Source organism: Eucalyptus grandis, chromosome 1 (genome assembly GCF_016545825.1).
Source record: "Eucalyptus grandis isolate ANBG69807.140 chromosome 1, ASM1654582v1, whole genome shotgun sequence".
Classification (NCBI taxonomy): domain Eukaryota; kingdom Viridiplantae; phylum Streptophyta; class Magnoliopsida; order Myrtales; family Myrtaceae; genus Eucalyptus; species Eucalyptus grandis.
Genome location: NC_052612.1, coordinates 38,761,432 through 38,776,794, shown reverse-complemented (window position 1 = coordinate 38,776,794; position 15,363 = coordinate 38,761,432).

Below are 15,363 nucleotides of genomic sequence, written 5' to 3'. Positions count from 1 at the left end.
GTCCAACTTGGATGTCTCGAAGATCCCACCTTAGCTGTCAAAGGAAACCCCGCCCAATTTGACTTTCCTTTTTGTATTTTCTTTCTTCGGTTACTCCAACTCGCTAAAGGAACGTTACCGTATTCAGCTTGTCTTCATTTCGGAAATTTGATATTAGATTTCCCCTCTTCATTTATTTATTTTCAAAACTCAGATTTTCTCTTTGAACTCAAACTCGATAGCTTCAGAAAAAAAAAATTATAATGTTTTATTTAACATTGATTACTAAGGGATCTCAATTTGATTGCCTACATATTATACTCCAAATCAAGTTAAAGCACATTCGAGTGGTACGTAAAAAAGAAAATTGCATGTAAAACAACAGATTGCTAGATAAGTAACTATTAAACTATTGCAATATGCAGAGGACAGCTCCAGGGATAACAGTAGACCCGCACAAGGGGGATTGGGGTAGGGGCAAGATACATCAAACTCGGTAAAAGCCAAATTATATATATATACACACACACATGTGTGTGTGTGTGTGTTGTATATTGTAAACGGACAAAAAAGCAGCATAGCTACTCGACCAGGGAAACGAAAAACATCTACATCGGTGAAGAGATAAGTGCAGTGACAACAAGTCGCATGGAGTTTGCACGAACTGATATATTTGGCTAATAATTAGGCCGGGAAGTGGAAGAAGTCCTCGTCGCCCTTCTTGAGTCCGGCCCTAAGCAGCAGGCCGTGGATTTTCCTCCTGGTGTCGTCGCCCACACTGCCGATTTTCACACGATTGAGGATACCGTGATCATTAAAGTGTTCTGGGAGTAAACGGGCGAATACCTTTGTTTGACTCACCGTATGCAAAACTAAGATCTCATGCATCTTGATCAAATCGATGATCTCGTTCATATCATTCCGGGACGTAGTTACATTTGCTTCAGCGTACTGGCGTTCGGCTGGGCTGGAGATATAAAAGGACATACATGAGAGCCAAAAAAAAAAAAAAAAAATCAGGCTAAAGAATTGTAATACTCACGCGGCAGACGCGTTGTATCGCATTCTAACATTCGTCAAATCTTCCCGACTAAGAATATAGAAGCATAATTCGAGGCGACTGGCGAGATCCATGGGGGTGGTGGAAGAGATGGGTGCGGAGTCCTTTCTTCTGTTTGGTCGAAGGGGATGGAGTTGAAGAGCCCACAGATCTATATATATAAGGGTGTCTAATAAAGCAACAAATTAAAAAGTACATATCTATAGATAAGGGTGTATATTACAGAATTTTCTACAAATCAGCACGAAGATAACATATTAATCAAAGTATCCGCCGTTTAGGAGTTCGCCAACCCATGTGAGAGAGATATAATGAAAGGATAGATAAGATTTCTAGAAAATATTGCCTAATTTAAATAGATTGCAGGTTAGGATAGATCATTGAATAAAATAAGAGTCGGATATAGATTAGACTTTCCTTAATAGATAAGAATACATGTTTACATATATATATCTAGATTAGACTTTCCTAACTGAAATAGGATTTAATCTAATTATTTCCTGGGGCGGATAGCATAAAGAGTGGATTTTATTCTAGTAATAAAAACATACAAAAAAATCATCTTATGATAAATTAGATTCTCTTCTGGGATAGATTGCATGTTTAAATTTGGGTTTTTATTTATTCCGAATTTTTAATTAAAAAACAGAAAAAATGATATGCATGTCATATAATTTGCATGTTAGGCTTGTTTAATTAAAATTGCATGTCATGTAGAATAGTTTAATCTAGAGTTGCATTTAGGCTTAAGTTTACATTACATGCGTTGCATCCTAGTTAGCCTTCATTTAAAAAGTGGAAGAACCAAAAATTAATTAAAATTTCATTCCTAAATAAATAGACAATTTTCATCTTAGGATTAAAGCAAAACCCAAAAATTACATGATCGTTATACTTGATTTTTTTTCTGCAATTCATTTATTGTGTTGTTTTCCTTTATTGTTATTTTTAATAATTGCATACCTACATGATCACTCCTTATATGTTAGTGATTTATGATAAAATTAATCCAAGCCGCCTACATAAATGTTTTTCAAAAATGAAATGATGCCGAAATAGTGTTAGAGTAATTTAGCATAATCAAGTCTCCAAACTTATTAAATCTCTAATTTGTAGAAGTAAAGTAATTCTCTTGATACTTTACTTGAGTATTTAATTGACCCACAAAAAATTGATAATTGTGACGTCTAAATAAAATTAATCTGCATGTTAAGAATTTGAACTAAATTGCAAATTGGTACGAGCATTCGAGAGCCCGAACTAAATCTAGATTTAGTAATTTATTAGCCAACCGTTGGGGTGGTGCACCATCAGAAAGTCATGAAACATTAGTTTCCATTTCTCAAAGTTTGAACTGTGTGGCCAGCATCAATAACCTACAAATATTAACAATACTCTCGTTATCTAGACCCAAATTTTCCTTTGAGCATCAATGAACATATGGATGCAAAGCAAGTTGAATGATGTAGCATGCTATACACTTGATAAGGAACTTTTGATTTGATGTCGAGCCTATTTTATCTCACATCCTGTGATGCTAAAATTTGTGAAGAAGAAAATGGTTATCGACATTCTTTTTGCGAATAAGTTAGAATAAGTTTCCCCCTAGGTATCCTTAAAGTGGTTGACCGTGTGTTTACGTCTAGCTTATAGATCAAGACATTTAGTTACATTGAGCATGGATAGCTTTATCGCGGACCTATACAAAACGCCAAACAACACTTTTTCAATTGCATCCATCATGCTTTTATGTCAATTATAGCATCTCTATCAATACATTATCATTTGCCGAAATGAAGCAAAGGCCTCTAATTTGCTTGTCGTTGCTATTTCTTGATCCTCCAATTGTGCTGAAGCATTGTTGCTACCCTCTTCATCCCGGGTTTACAGTCCAGTTTCTTCTTCATGTTGTATAGATGGAACTTCCTCTTCCATCAATGCATTATCGGTTTAATCTACTGATTTAAAGTTAAGCAAATTTTATTGGTGGGTTTTGTGGGCCAACTGTATTGCAATTACTGTTATTTTTCAATGAGCTTTATTTAAACACTCTATGAAGTGATTTTATGGGTGAATTGTGTTGTTATAACCTAGATCTAGATTTTGGGTTTGATGCCGATACTAACCCCTCTCTCTCTCTCTCTCTCTCTCTCTCTCTTATTATTATTATTATTATTATTTAAACACTCCGAAGTCGTCCCTCTCGCAGCAGCTCCTGCGCCTCCAGGGCTCCTTCCCTTCGGAGGAGCGTCCCTCGCACGTCCGGCCAAAGGAGGACCTCGACCGCGACCACGCTGGATTTAAGGAAGGAGGTGCGGAGGGCGAGGAGAGGCGGAGGAGGAGGAGGAGAAAGGGAGGGTGCTGTTCGGGAGGCCGAAGTCGGCGAGCTTCCAGTTTGATCTCACCGGGCCGTTCGAACCGCTGGTCTTGTCTTCCGAAGGAGAAGCTCCGGTCGTTCAGGTGAAGTGTTTGCGTTTGACGTTGTTTGGGGAAAATATAAACGGTCGAGTAATTGTGACTTCTGAAAGGAAAGCGAGGATGATCGAACTGTCGGGCTCGATTGATTTGAGGATTAGTGATTGCTTAAGCATTAAAGACTTCGTCTTGTTCTATAGAATTTGGGCAAAATGGCGAAAAAATGGTCGATTGGCAGCTCTGTTTACGTGATTCTCCAGCTTATGAAGTATGCAAGCAGAGCGTACCTATTTACTTGCTCCTTTTTTCATTTGAAAGGAAGAAATGAAGCAGTTAACGGTTAGGAATTAGCTCCAAACAAACACCCCCCCCAACCTAACAAAAGAAAAGAAAGTTGACGTTGAAGTGGATGAACGTGCAGGTTCCCTCATCCATCAATTGCAGGTTGCTCGAGCATCAAAGGGAGGGCGTCAAGTTTTTGTATGGTTTGTACAAGAAAAATTATGGAGGTATTCTTGGTGATGACATGTAAGTGGCTTCTCTTATCTGTGTTGCTTATTTGGAGAAAATAATTCCTTGCTTCTCATTCTTGGTCACATTGTGTGAACAAAAGGGGTATATTGAGTTGATTGTCTTTAAAGTGAATTGTTTTGACAGATCCAATTAAGGGTTTCATAGCTCTCCCAGATGATGTGATGGATTGTAGATTGTCTAAGATCTTGATGATTCCCACATTAATGGGATGACATACAAACCTCATGTGTGCGCGCTCGCACTAAATCATGCAAACCAGAAGAGCTTTGTGTTTATTTTGAACTCTGAAATAGTTTCTGGTCTTGCCAGATGTCAGCAATTTTGTGAGCTTAGGCATGCCTTTATGGTAGATTTGTGCTTGTGTGCATGAGCGACTTTTTAAATTTTGGCCATAATTCGTTTTGCTTGCATTACCAATCTAGGCAAGATAGCCAGTTTACATTTATTTTCGTGTGCTTTTCTTTGGAGCAGGGTGCTTGGGAAGACCATTAAAAAAAATTGCATTTTTGGAAAAGATGCAGCATCTAATATTCTTAAGGGTTCAAAGGAAGGTCATTTACAGAAGAAGCGGCCTGTATTAATAATTTGCCCCACCTTCTACTATTCTTAAGGGTTCAAAGCGGCCTGTATTAAATTACCGACTTCCGTCAATGAGGAGGATTAGGAGATAATGAAAAGTCACCATAAGCAAATTAATGGCGGATGGAATCACTGGTAGGAAATATTTTTAAAAACTCAAGGTATAGCCTTATTAATTCTATGAAAAAGTTTTGTCCAATCATAAGCATGCTATATTCCCGAACAATAAGGATAAGCAATGCAAACAAATATTGTTCTGACATCTATTGTAAAAATTCAGATCACATGCACTGCTTTTGTTCATCTCGATTTCTTTCAGCTTGAAGAATTCCTCTACTCACGGTTATAATTTGACTTTATCAGCTTAATGACATTGGACAAATTAAAAATTTAGAGATCAAATTACATATTAAATCAAAATTTAGGGATTGTCCGTGTCATTGTCCCTCATGAAACCGTATCTGCTTTGCCTTTAGTTTAGTTTTCCTAGGTCTTCAGAGTCCCTTAAGAAGAACAGCCTCTCAGAAATTTTTCTGTTGCTCTAGCTTTGCTGGTTTAGTTTTGTTTTCCTAGGCTTAGTTATCTTATTATTGCTTTAGTTTAGTTTTCCTACGTATTGTTCCACTTTAATAGCCATCCGCCGTATCACTATGTATCATTTCGTCATGGCTCAGTAGTCTCTGCTCCATAGTATTTTTGATGCGATACTAAGGGGGAAAATTGTCTAAAAAGTCCTAAACCTATTGCACTTTTGCCAATTCAGTCATAAATCTTTTAACTTTGCCAATTGAGTCCTAAACATTTTCACTTTTTGCCGATTAAGTCCATCCGGCCAATTTTGGCTGGAAAATGCTGACGTGGACGCCGGCGGTGCCATGTAGGACTGCCGGCGCTGACGTGGACAATTTTTAATAATATTTTAATATTTTTGAATTTAAAAAAATTGAATTTTTTTATTTTTGAATTTTTTTATTTTTTTATTTTTGAATTTTTTTATTTTTGAATTTTTTTATTTTCTGTTTTATTTTCCCCTTTTTCTTTTCTTTTTCTATTCTTTTTGGATTTTTCCTTGGCTTTTTCCGGTGGCCGGCCACCGGCCACAGCCGGCCGGGCCGGCTCGCCCGCCACAAGCAAGGCCCGGCCCGGGCGAGAAGGAGCATTGGCGAGGGTCGCCTGGGCGAGGCCGACCCTCCCCCAAGTGAGGGTGGCCTCGCCTGGCGTCGACCGAGCGACGGCAACGCCGGGCGAGGCCGCCCGGCCACGGCAAGGGCCGGCCTCGCCGGCCCTCGCCGGATCCGCAAGGCCGGCCCTCGCGGCCTCGCCGCCGCCTCGCCGTCGCTCGACCGAACGCCCGGCGAGGCCACCCTCGCCTGGGGGAGGGTCGGCCTCGCCCAGGCGACCCTCGCCGGTGCTCCTCCTCGCCCAGCCGGGGGCCGGTGGTCGGCCGTCGCTGTGGCCGGTGGCGGTGGTCGGCCGTCGCCTGTGGCGGTGGCCGGCCACCGGAAAAGGCCAAGGAAAAAGCCAAAAGAAAAAAATAAAAAAAAAAAAAAGAAAAAAGGGAAAAACATAAAATATAAAAATAAAATTCAAAAAATTCAAAAAAATTCAAAAATATTAAAAAATATTAAAATATTATTAAAAATTATCTACGTCGGCGTTGGCGCCTTATGTGGCACCGCCGGCGTCCACGTCAACATTTTCCGGCCAAAATTTGCCGGATGGATTTAATTGGCAAAAAGTGAAAAGGTTTAGGACTCAATTGGCAAAATTAAAATGTTTAGGATTGAATTGGCAAAAGTGCAATAGGTTTAGGACTTTTTGGACAATTTCCCGATACTAAGGTAGGGATTACAGTAAATAAAATATAGCCTATAATTACTAAATTATTGAAGCTGAGCACTAAAGGTGCCTATGGATCATTTGGAAGCTTAATCGGAATGAATCGCTATGATCTATCAATGTAACCCTCGGATATGTGACAAAAGCTCATTCTTTTCATTAACTGTGCTTAGCCTACAACGTTTAGCCGTGAACCAAGCGAATGATTGGAGATCTTCTCCCGTGGCACAATTAAATTTTAGAAATGAAAATGAAAACGGCATGGGATAGCTAAATGTGGGTAAAGTACAAGATTCTTTTTGAAAGGATTTACTTTTTATATTTTTTTTTTTTTTAAATTTTGGATCTTGACCGGCCTCGACCGGCTCCACAGCAAATGAAAGTCATTCCTCATGAATTTCTCAATGGGAGAATTACCAAAAAAGTCCTAAACTTATTGTAATTGTGCCAATTCAGTCCTAAACTTTTTTTTTTAGCCAATTTAGTCCTAAACCTTTTACAGTTGTGTCAATTCAGTCCATCCGGCCAAAATTGGCCGGCCGGGCGCTAACATGGCATTTTTAAATTTTTTTTTTTTTTTTTTTTCGAATTTTTAATATTTTTTGGAATTTTTAATTCTTTTTTTCTTTTTTTTTTCCATCATCTTCTTCACCTCCCGGCCGGCGGCGCCGGCCGGAGGCGAGGGTCGGCGAGGTCAGCCTCGCCGGCCAATGGCGAGGCTCGCCCCCCGCCGGCCGGAGGCAAGGGCCAACGAGGGCGAGGCCCCGCCTGGATCTGGGCGAGGTCGGCCTCGCCGGGCCGTTGGCGCAGGCGAGGCCCCGCCAGATCTGGCGAGCTCAGCCTCGCCGGCCACCGGCGAGGGCAAGGCCCCACCGGATCGGGCGAGCTCGGCCCTCGCTAAGGCCGGGGCGGAGACGGGGGGGAGAGAGAGACCTGGAAGAGAAGAAGCGGCGGAGCGGGGGAGGCGGTCGACCGGGCGGGGAGAGGGAAGCGGGGAGGCGGAGCCGACTTGAGGAGGCGACCGGACGCCCTCGTGCGCCGCGACGAGGAAGACGAGTCCCTCCGCCGAATTCCCCCACCCGCCCCACCGAACGAACGGCTCGCCTTGATTCGACCGCCGCGAAGCTCTTAGATTCCGTCGCCCGAACCTTGGCGTCAATGGCGGCGTCCGCTTGCAACCGAAGCGATGCAGCGAGCCGACGTCCCTCGGACCAGCCCTCGATCGGGCGTCCGATCGTCTCCTCGCTCGGCTTCGCCTCCCCCGATTCCCTCTCCCCGCCTTCGCCCCAGCCTTAGCGAGGGCCGAGCTCGCCGGATCCGGCGAGGCCTCACCCGCCGCCGGCGGTCGGCGAGGCCGACCTCGCCGATCCGGCGGGCCTCGCCCTCGCCAGCCCTTGCCTCCGGCCGGCGAGGCCGACCTCGCCGGCCCTCGCCTCCGGCCGGCACCCACCCCAGAGGCGAAGAAGATGATGGAAAAAAAAAAAAAAAAAAAAGAATTAAAAAATTCCAAAAATATTAAAAATTCGAAAAAAATTTTAAAAAAATTAAAAATGCCACGTCAGCGTTCGCCGGTCCACGTCAGCCGCCGCCGGCCAATTTTGGCCGGATGGACTGAATTGATACAACCGTAAAAGATTTAGGACTAAATTGGCCAAAAAAAGTTTAGGACTGAATTGGCACAATTGCAATAGGTTTAGGACTTTTTTTGGTAATTCTCCCATTTCTCAATACATACAAAATAAATAAATGTTTTTCCACAACAAATTTATATCAAATTTAAATCGGATTGAATTGCGCACTAACGAAATGGACGGCAAACCTCCGGGGGTAGAAACGGCGAACCTCTGTGAAGAGTAATTTTGTTATTATTATTTTTTTAATACCATTTGCAGTAGTGATGATGAAGTTAAAAGTATTTATGCTTGTGAATATAATTAAGTCGAGCAGTTGCTACCTAATATAGCAAAGCCAAGGAGTTCCCGTGGATTTGAGCGGAAATTGATTTTTAAATATTATATTTGAAATCCGCTTTGCTGTTTCATTACATTTATTTATCCAAACTTAAAAAAATTACATGACAAGTATTACCAACCCCACTTAATAACCCCGCGCAACCCCCCTCTGCGGCAGGACCCCCTGCAAATTAAACTGTTAATTCGATTTGGTTAATAAAATTTATTTAATCTTTTTTTTTTATAAATATTTTCCACTCCATTGTCTTTAAGGTAGGTCCTAAAGGGGAAGCGGGGTCTATTATCTCTGTTCTGAAAGCATAATGGTCTCAACGGGCTTATGTAGCATAAAACCCATATAGAGAATCATACAGAGAAGAGAAAATAGAATCCTGGAATGAAGAGAAAATAGAATCCCAGTGCTCCTAAGAGCACTGGGCATATTGAATGAATATGACTCAGAGAAGAGAAACTAGAATCTCAGTTCCATCAAATAGACGATACATTTTTTATCAAAAGAGTTTCCGTAGACATATAAAGCATATTTGTTTCCATATTCCATTTGTTACGGTGATCCAGAATACACGGTGTGCTTTTTATTTTTTTTAATCATATAAGAAAACTAGCTTTACATATGTAAATGGACAAAAAAGATAAGCATGGGTAGGTGCGAGTTTGTCACGAACTATATAGGTTACAATAGTTAATTTAAGCGAACCTCCCTCCCTTTGATCCATTGTTATTAACTTACTTGTTAAGTAATATAATTTGTTATAGCAAAACCCTCATTAGAATATAAAATCATTGTGGAAAATCATTTATTTATTTTGAATGTACAGATTAGTATTTGAAATAAAACCATTTATAATAGTTCCGATGATTAGATGCATACATGATAGTTAGTACAAGTAATATCTCACGAAATTATCATGTACTTCACCGTCCAGAGTGGGCATATTGCCCCCATTGTCCTAACTCTTTATCCTCACAATTATCACTTAGAGCTATACGTGGCCTTCTGGAATAAAAGTAATTCAAAAGGCAGCATTTGGTAACTTGCCCAATAGTAACTTATTTTATTTTTTTGTTCCGGAAAGTGAATTTGGAACATAAATACGTTTTGTAAATTTTTTATTCTCAGGAATAAAAATCCATTTTTTTATTCCCAAGAATAGATATAAAACAAAATCAAGAAGTAAATTGTTTCTTTGTTTTCGAGAACAATTCCAGAATCAAAATGCAAACTTATTTTTCTTTTTTTCTCTTTTTCTTCCCCACAATAGTTCATTGGCCATTGTCGGCCACCATCACTGGTGGGGGCTGGTGATTGATTGGGTGAAATTTGACAAGCTCATTGGAGCCTCACTTGGCCACCGCAAGCCTCACTAGGCCACCGATGAGACTAAACCTTGCCCATGTGGCGTGAGTCGACCTTAACTTGGCTTGGCAAGGCTAACCTCGCGTCGCTTGGGTGAGGTCAAGCCTCGTCGGGCTGGGCAAGGCTCACTTGGTTACCGGCAAGGCTCGGCCTTGTCTAGATTTGGTGAGGCTTAGGCTCGCAATGGCTAGGCGAGCCTTCGGCAAACTCACCGGACCTCACCTTGGCTTGTCAAGGCTCTAGCGAGCTCGCCAAACCTTGCCCAGCCAATCTTGGCCACCGTCGTCACCAGCCACTGGTCACAAAGGAGGAGGAAGAAGAAGAGAAAAGGAAAAATAAAAAAGAAAAAGAAGAAAAAAAGAAGAAAAAATAATAAAAGTATTAAAAATTAAAAGAAAAATTCACGAGTCCTACCAAATGCATTTCTATTTTGAGAATACAAATTTTGGGCAGTTACCATATGCCTTGAAATGTATAAAAAAATATTCTCAAAAATAGAATATAAACAAATCACTTCTAAGTGGAAATTGTTCTCAAGAGCAAAATAATTACTAAATGCACCCTAAATTACTCTCCACTTCCCCTTGCATTCATCTTTTGGATCTTTATTTTCAGTTTTCCATCTTGTAACAAAAGATGCACGAAGGATAAATGGCTCGGCTAAAGTTGGTATGGAAGAAGGAGAGGTAGGCCGTCCATTGAATCCAGCTTTGTGGCATGTATTAGTTCACACTTCACACTCACCATTTGGCATTTTTTCCTGCAGTAAAACAGGTGTAATCTTGAATCATATGCCTTGCAATGAAAATCAAATGGAGCTCGCAATATGCACAGCTGGAGATGTAAGCCTATTCTAGTGTACTGTGTCCTTGTAAGTCCTGAGTACTCTTGATTGGTTGTGGTTGGTCGGGTTGCTTTTCCGCAGGTTTCTCCTCTGTCATGATGGATGAAAATTAGTTTGATCCTTGTGGTGCTTTTTCTAATTTCAAAATTAATACTAAGTTCAGGGTGGATTGTTCTGTTTACATCCTTCATTTGCTTGGGTCCCATGTTAATCACAATGTATTTAGTTGTTTGTCAAGTTTGTACCAGAATCCTATCAAATTAATATGCTATTATAGTGTTTGATTTGGCCTTTAATGGAGACTGGATATGAAACTTCTACTTGTTCTGTAGCCTGCCTCATGTTTTGAATTATTTTGTTGAATTGAAAGTGAGTGACGGAAATTTTTGGTGCTCTTCATTGCAACCATGCCGTCCATAGTTCTGTGCGTGCATAATCACGGTGAATGTTTATCAGATGGGAGCATGCACCTTTTTCTTTAGGATCTGATATATAAATCCATGCTTTCATTGTAAAATTTGTGCCTGGAGAAGTGCGAAATTTTTTTCAGGCAACTACCGCAGCACCACTTTTGTGATCGGTCAATTCAATTGCAGTTCTGGGGAGGAAGAATACATAAGATGCCTCCGGATCAATCTATTTACAGCATAGGGAATAATATGAACGTCCAATGACATTAAATAGTGAAAAAAAACTGCATTTTATTTGCAGGAGCGACCCATTCTTTTCCAAGAGTCCACGTCCTAGCAACGGAGAAAACTTGGGTTGGTCATTCCATGCCATACTCCAACTCCCAACGTCAATAGCTAAGCCGATTAAGTTTAGATAGCTGTGGACATTCTTCTATTGCTTAATGATAATTTTTTGTGGTTTTCAATAGAAGATTGTGGAATCAAATGAGTCTGAAGTCTACTACTTATGGACATGCTATTCTCTCTCTACTGTTTTACGAGATATTTGTTCTGAGATTGTTATTACTTAACTCTTAACTCTTCTGTTAATCATCCTCTATGCAACACGATAACACTAATGGTGGAAAAATAGATCATGATTCGTGACCATGTTACCGAACTTTCAGTAACTGCCTTTAACTGTATTACTTATGTTCCAGAACGCCACGTACAGCTTTAAGTGATAACTGTGAGGGTAAAGAGATTCGCAAAGAAACATTTAGGACAAATGGGGAAATATGGCCACTCTGGATGGTGAAGCACATGATAATTTCGTGAGATGTTACGTGTACTAACTAGCATATATTCATCTAATCATGGGAACTAGTTTAACTTAAAAAGCACCATGCAGTCCATAAATTTCATCGTCCTGTTTTAGAGGGACGGCGGATTTTTTCATGACCATGTTTGAAATGATGAGTAATTGTGAAGGCAAAAGCTTTAGGACAAAGAAGGAAAGTGACGAAGATCGAAACAAACCAAACAAGCGAGGATTACTATGTACACTTCACCTCGGTTTCCTCTGCTAATTTTGTCTTTTCCATGCCTCACCTCATCAAACTAGTAGCATAAATTCGCCATCCACATTGTCTCAGCTCATTCACTCTCAAACAAGAAGCAACCCAAGAGAAGGAAGCTGTTGAACAATGGCAGAGAAGGAAGGAGCCATCTTGAAGAAGGGCCATGAGGAGGGGCTCAAAATGGCAATCTCTCTCCTACAGAAATTTGAACTCCTCAGGGGCTCCTCCCACTGGCCAATGTGGTGGAGGTTGGGTTTGTGGAGAGCACCGGATACATGTGGATTGTTCAGCAAAAGAAGGTTGAGCATCAGTTCAAGATGATAAGCAAGCTGGTGAGCTACGACACCGAGGTCAAGGGCTACGTCGAGAAGGGCAGGATCAAGAAGCTCAAGGGTGTGAAGGCCAAGGAGCTCATGCTGTGGCCGCCCGTGTCAGAGATCACTGCTGACTCGCCGGCCGGGAAGATCCACTTCAAGAGCCTCGCCGGGATTACCAAGAGCTTCCCTGTCGAGGCATTTGCCGCTGGCCAGTGAATCAAAGTGTCGGTAATCTGGAAGTCAATTTTTATGGCCATTTTGTTGGGCAAAAACATTTAGAAGCCTCTCATTATTGGGTCTAATTCATGGAGGGTTCTTTGGTTTCCTTTTTCTTTCTTTTTAGTTACCTTCCCTAAGAATGATAATTACTTGAGAGTCAAGAATAAAAAGAACAAAGGTACCTATTTTGATCTCGTCTTTTTTTATTGTTTTAACGAGGATTTTGGCATTATCATAATGAAGATGTTTTTGGTTCAATGCTTTGTAGCGTCTCGTTGAAATATAAAATTTCAGAAAGGGGTGCCCTAGATTTATACTGCTGAGAGCTTGGTCAACAACAAAATAATATAATTTTAAACTGCAAACTAAACATTACGAAAAAAAGAGTCCCAATTTAGGTTAAAAGTTCAAGAGAAGTTTTATAACCAACGACATAATGAAATATAACAAAAAAATTAACCCATCGACATGTTTGTGAGATATGGACATTGGGTTTGCAACTTTCAGCCAGTACTTTTTCGGTGTTACTGTAATTAAAATGTGTCTGCTTAGATGATCTATTGTTCTGCTGTGGAAGAATTAATTTGGCTAACTTTCTAATTGTTTTTAGTTACTTTCAATTGAGTTTTGATTCACTGGCAGGATCAATGCTCACAAACATGCTCACCTTATCTTGCCCGACGTTGCCAATGGTGTGATTATCAGATTATCGCTTGACAATGTCCGATAATTATTGTTAAGAACCAGACTTTGTCTATATCCGATTAGATTCAGATTTATGAATAAAATATCAAAATCCGTCTTTAATATCTCATTAGTAGAGAGGAGAAGAAGGCACTCTGTATTTGTACAGAGCAGGTACTATTGGATATGTGGGAAAAATCTGAGTACGTTAATTCCATGTAATGTTTGAATTCGTCATCTGAATTATTTGTTTAAATTGCCATTGGATTAATTTTATGAGTCCTATATAATAGAATGAATATTCTATGGAGTCATTGTTCAATCTAAATATCAATTAAAGATCAAGAAGAATCTACCCAGAAATAGAAGTAATACGAAGGAAGAACCGAAGTAAGCATTTTTACAGAAATATGCGGTGGGCTTGAACCTTTTTGCTGGTCAAATGCCTCATTCACTTTATTTTTAATCATCGAGTGCATTGCCAAAACAACATATTCGAAAATTCGATAATTATTATTGTTATTGTAATTACTACAATTTCAGTTGTTATTATAAGTGTTCTACACAAGCACTTATAATCTCATCATGCGCAAAGATCTTCTTATTTATTTAACACGTGTTATAAGATCAACAATGTTTATGAAAGAAAAGTTAAATTTGACATATAATATAAATCACATTTAAATAATCGATTTACTAGTGTAAAAATTATTTTAGGCAATGATTTAAATGCTTGTGAGGCTTTCTTTGAATACTCGAGGAACCAATCGCCCTCAGCGACACAACTATCCAAGTTCAAATTTATCCAATTTCCACAAACCGGAGGGGCTGCGCCAAGGAGGCGACGGCGGCGACAACACTCGGGATGCAATAATGCTCAAAGGCGATGGGGTGGCACGGCAGCCGATGTCAACAACAAAGGTTGGGAGGTGAAGATTGGGGTTTAATTAGGGGTGAACCCTGGACGAACCCAACTCAATCGGTTTTCGTCTAGTTCTTAGGAAGGTTGGATCGGTCATTTCTCATGAAACCCTTGGATCTTATATTGTGTAGGTTAGTTCTCAATTCTACAAGTTTCGGATTGGTTCAACCTGAACCAACCCTTATATGTATATATATAGAATATATCTAATATATTTTATATCTATTCTAAATTCTAGCGCCTCCTTCTCTATTTTCTTTGTAAATTTGTTTGTCGTGTGAATTAGAAAGTAGAAAGAAACCCAACTTTAATTCGACAAAGAAAAAAGAAACTCTCTTCACTTGCCTCAATCTCACTTCCTCATCTTGCTCACCACTCGTCTCTAGTTTCACTTGCTCACCACTCATCTCGTGACTCCCCTCTCTTCATTTGCCTCGCTCGCCTTTGTTCACTCACCTTACCATTCGCTTATGTTCCATTGCCTCTTGTGTTCATTTTCATGGTTTGTTAATTTTAGCAAGTGTAAATTTTTGTTGTTACCTTATATTTATGTTTGTTATGTATTGATGCTCATAGTTTGGTTGTTCAATGTCGCATTATTAATAAATATATAAATTGAAATAGTATGTTTGTCCTTTTAAGGAATATAAATAAATAAAAAAATTAGTCTCAGGTTGACCCTAGAACCCACATGGTCAGTTTGGTCCTCGGTTCTAAATTCAATAGAGTGGATCCTCAACCTCAAAAATTGGGGACTAACACTATGTGAATTGATTTCTGAGTTAGATGCTAGATTGACCCAACTTGAACCATGCTAACCCTTAAGTCTAATTGTGAGTTATTGGGATTAAGATTTCAACAGGGGGTTTCAAGTATTAGCATTTCTTGAGCGGTTTTTTTCCAAGGAGAAATAATTTGGTCTTTTTGATCTGCCTAAAGTCGTGAACCTGTAAAACCGCACGTTGAAGAGTTAGTTTGTTTGCAACTTTTACGTATTTTTCAAATTTTGGTTAGGTCAACATTACTATAGATAACACGAGTGGTATTAATTTGATCTTGAAATTTAAGATCTCAAAATGGGTGTTGAATGAATTGTATTGTATATTTAATATAAAGTTTCAAACGACGATGACCATAATTTTAGTGTCAAAACTTTTTTGTACAAAAAAG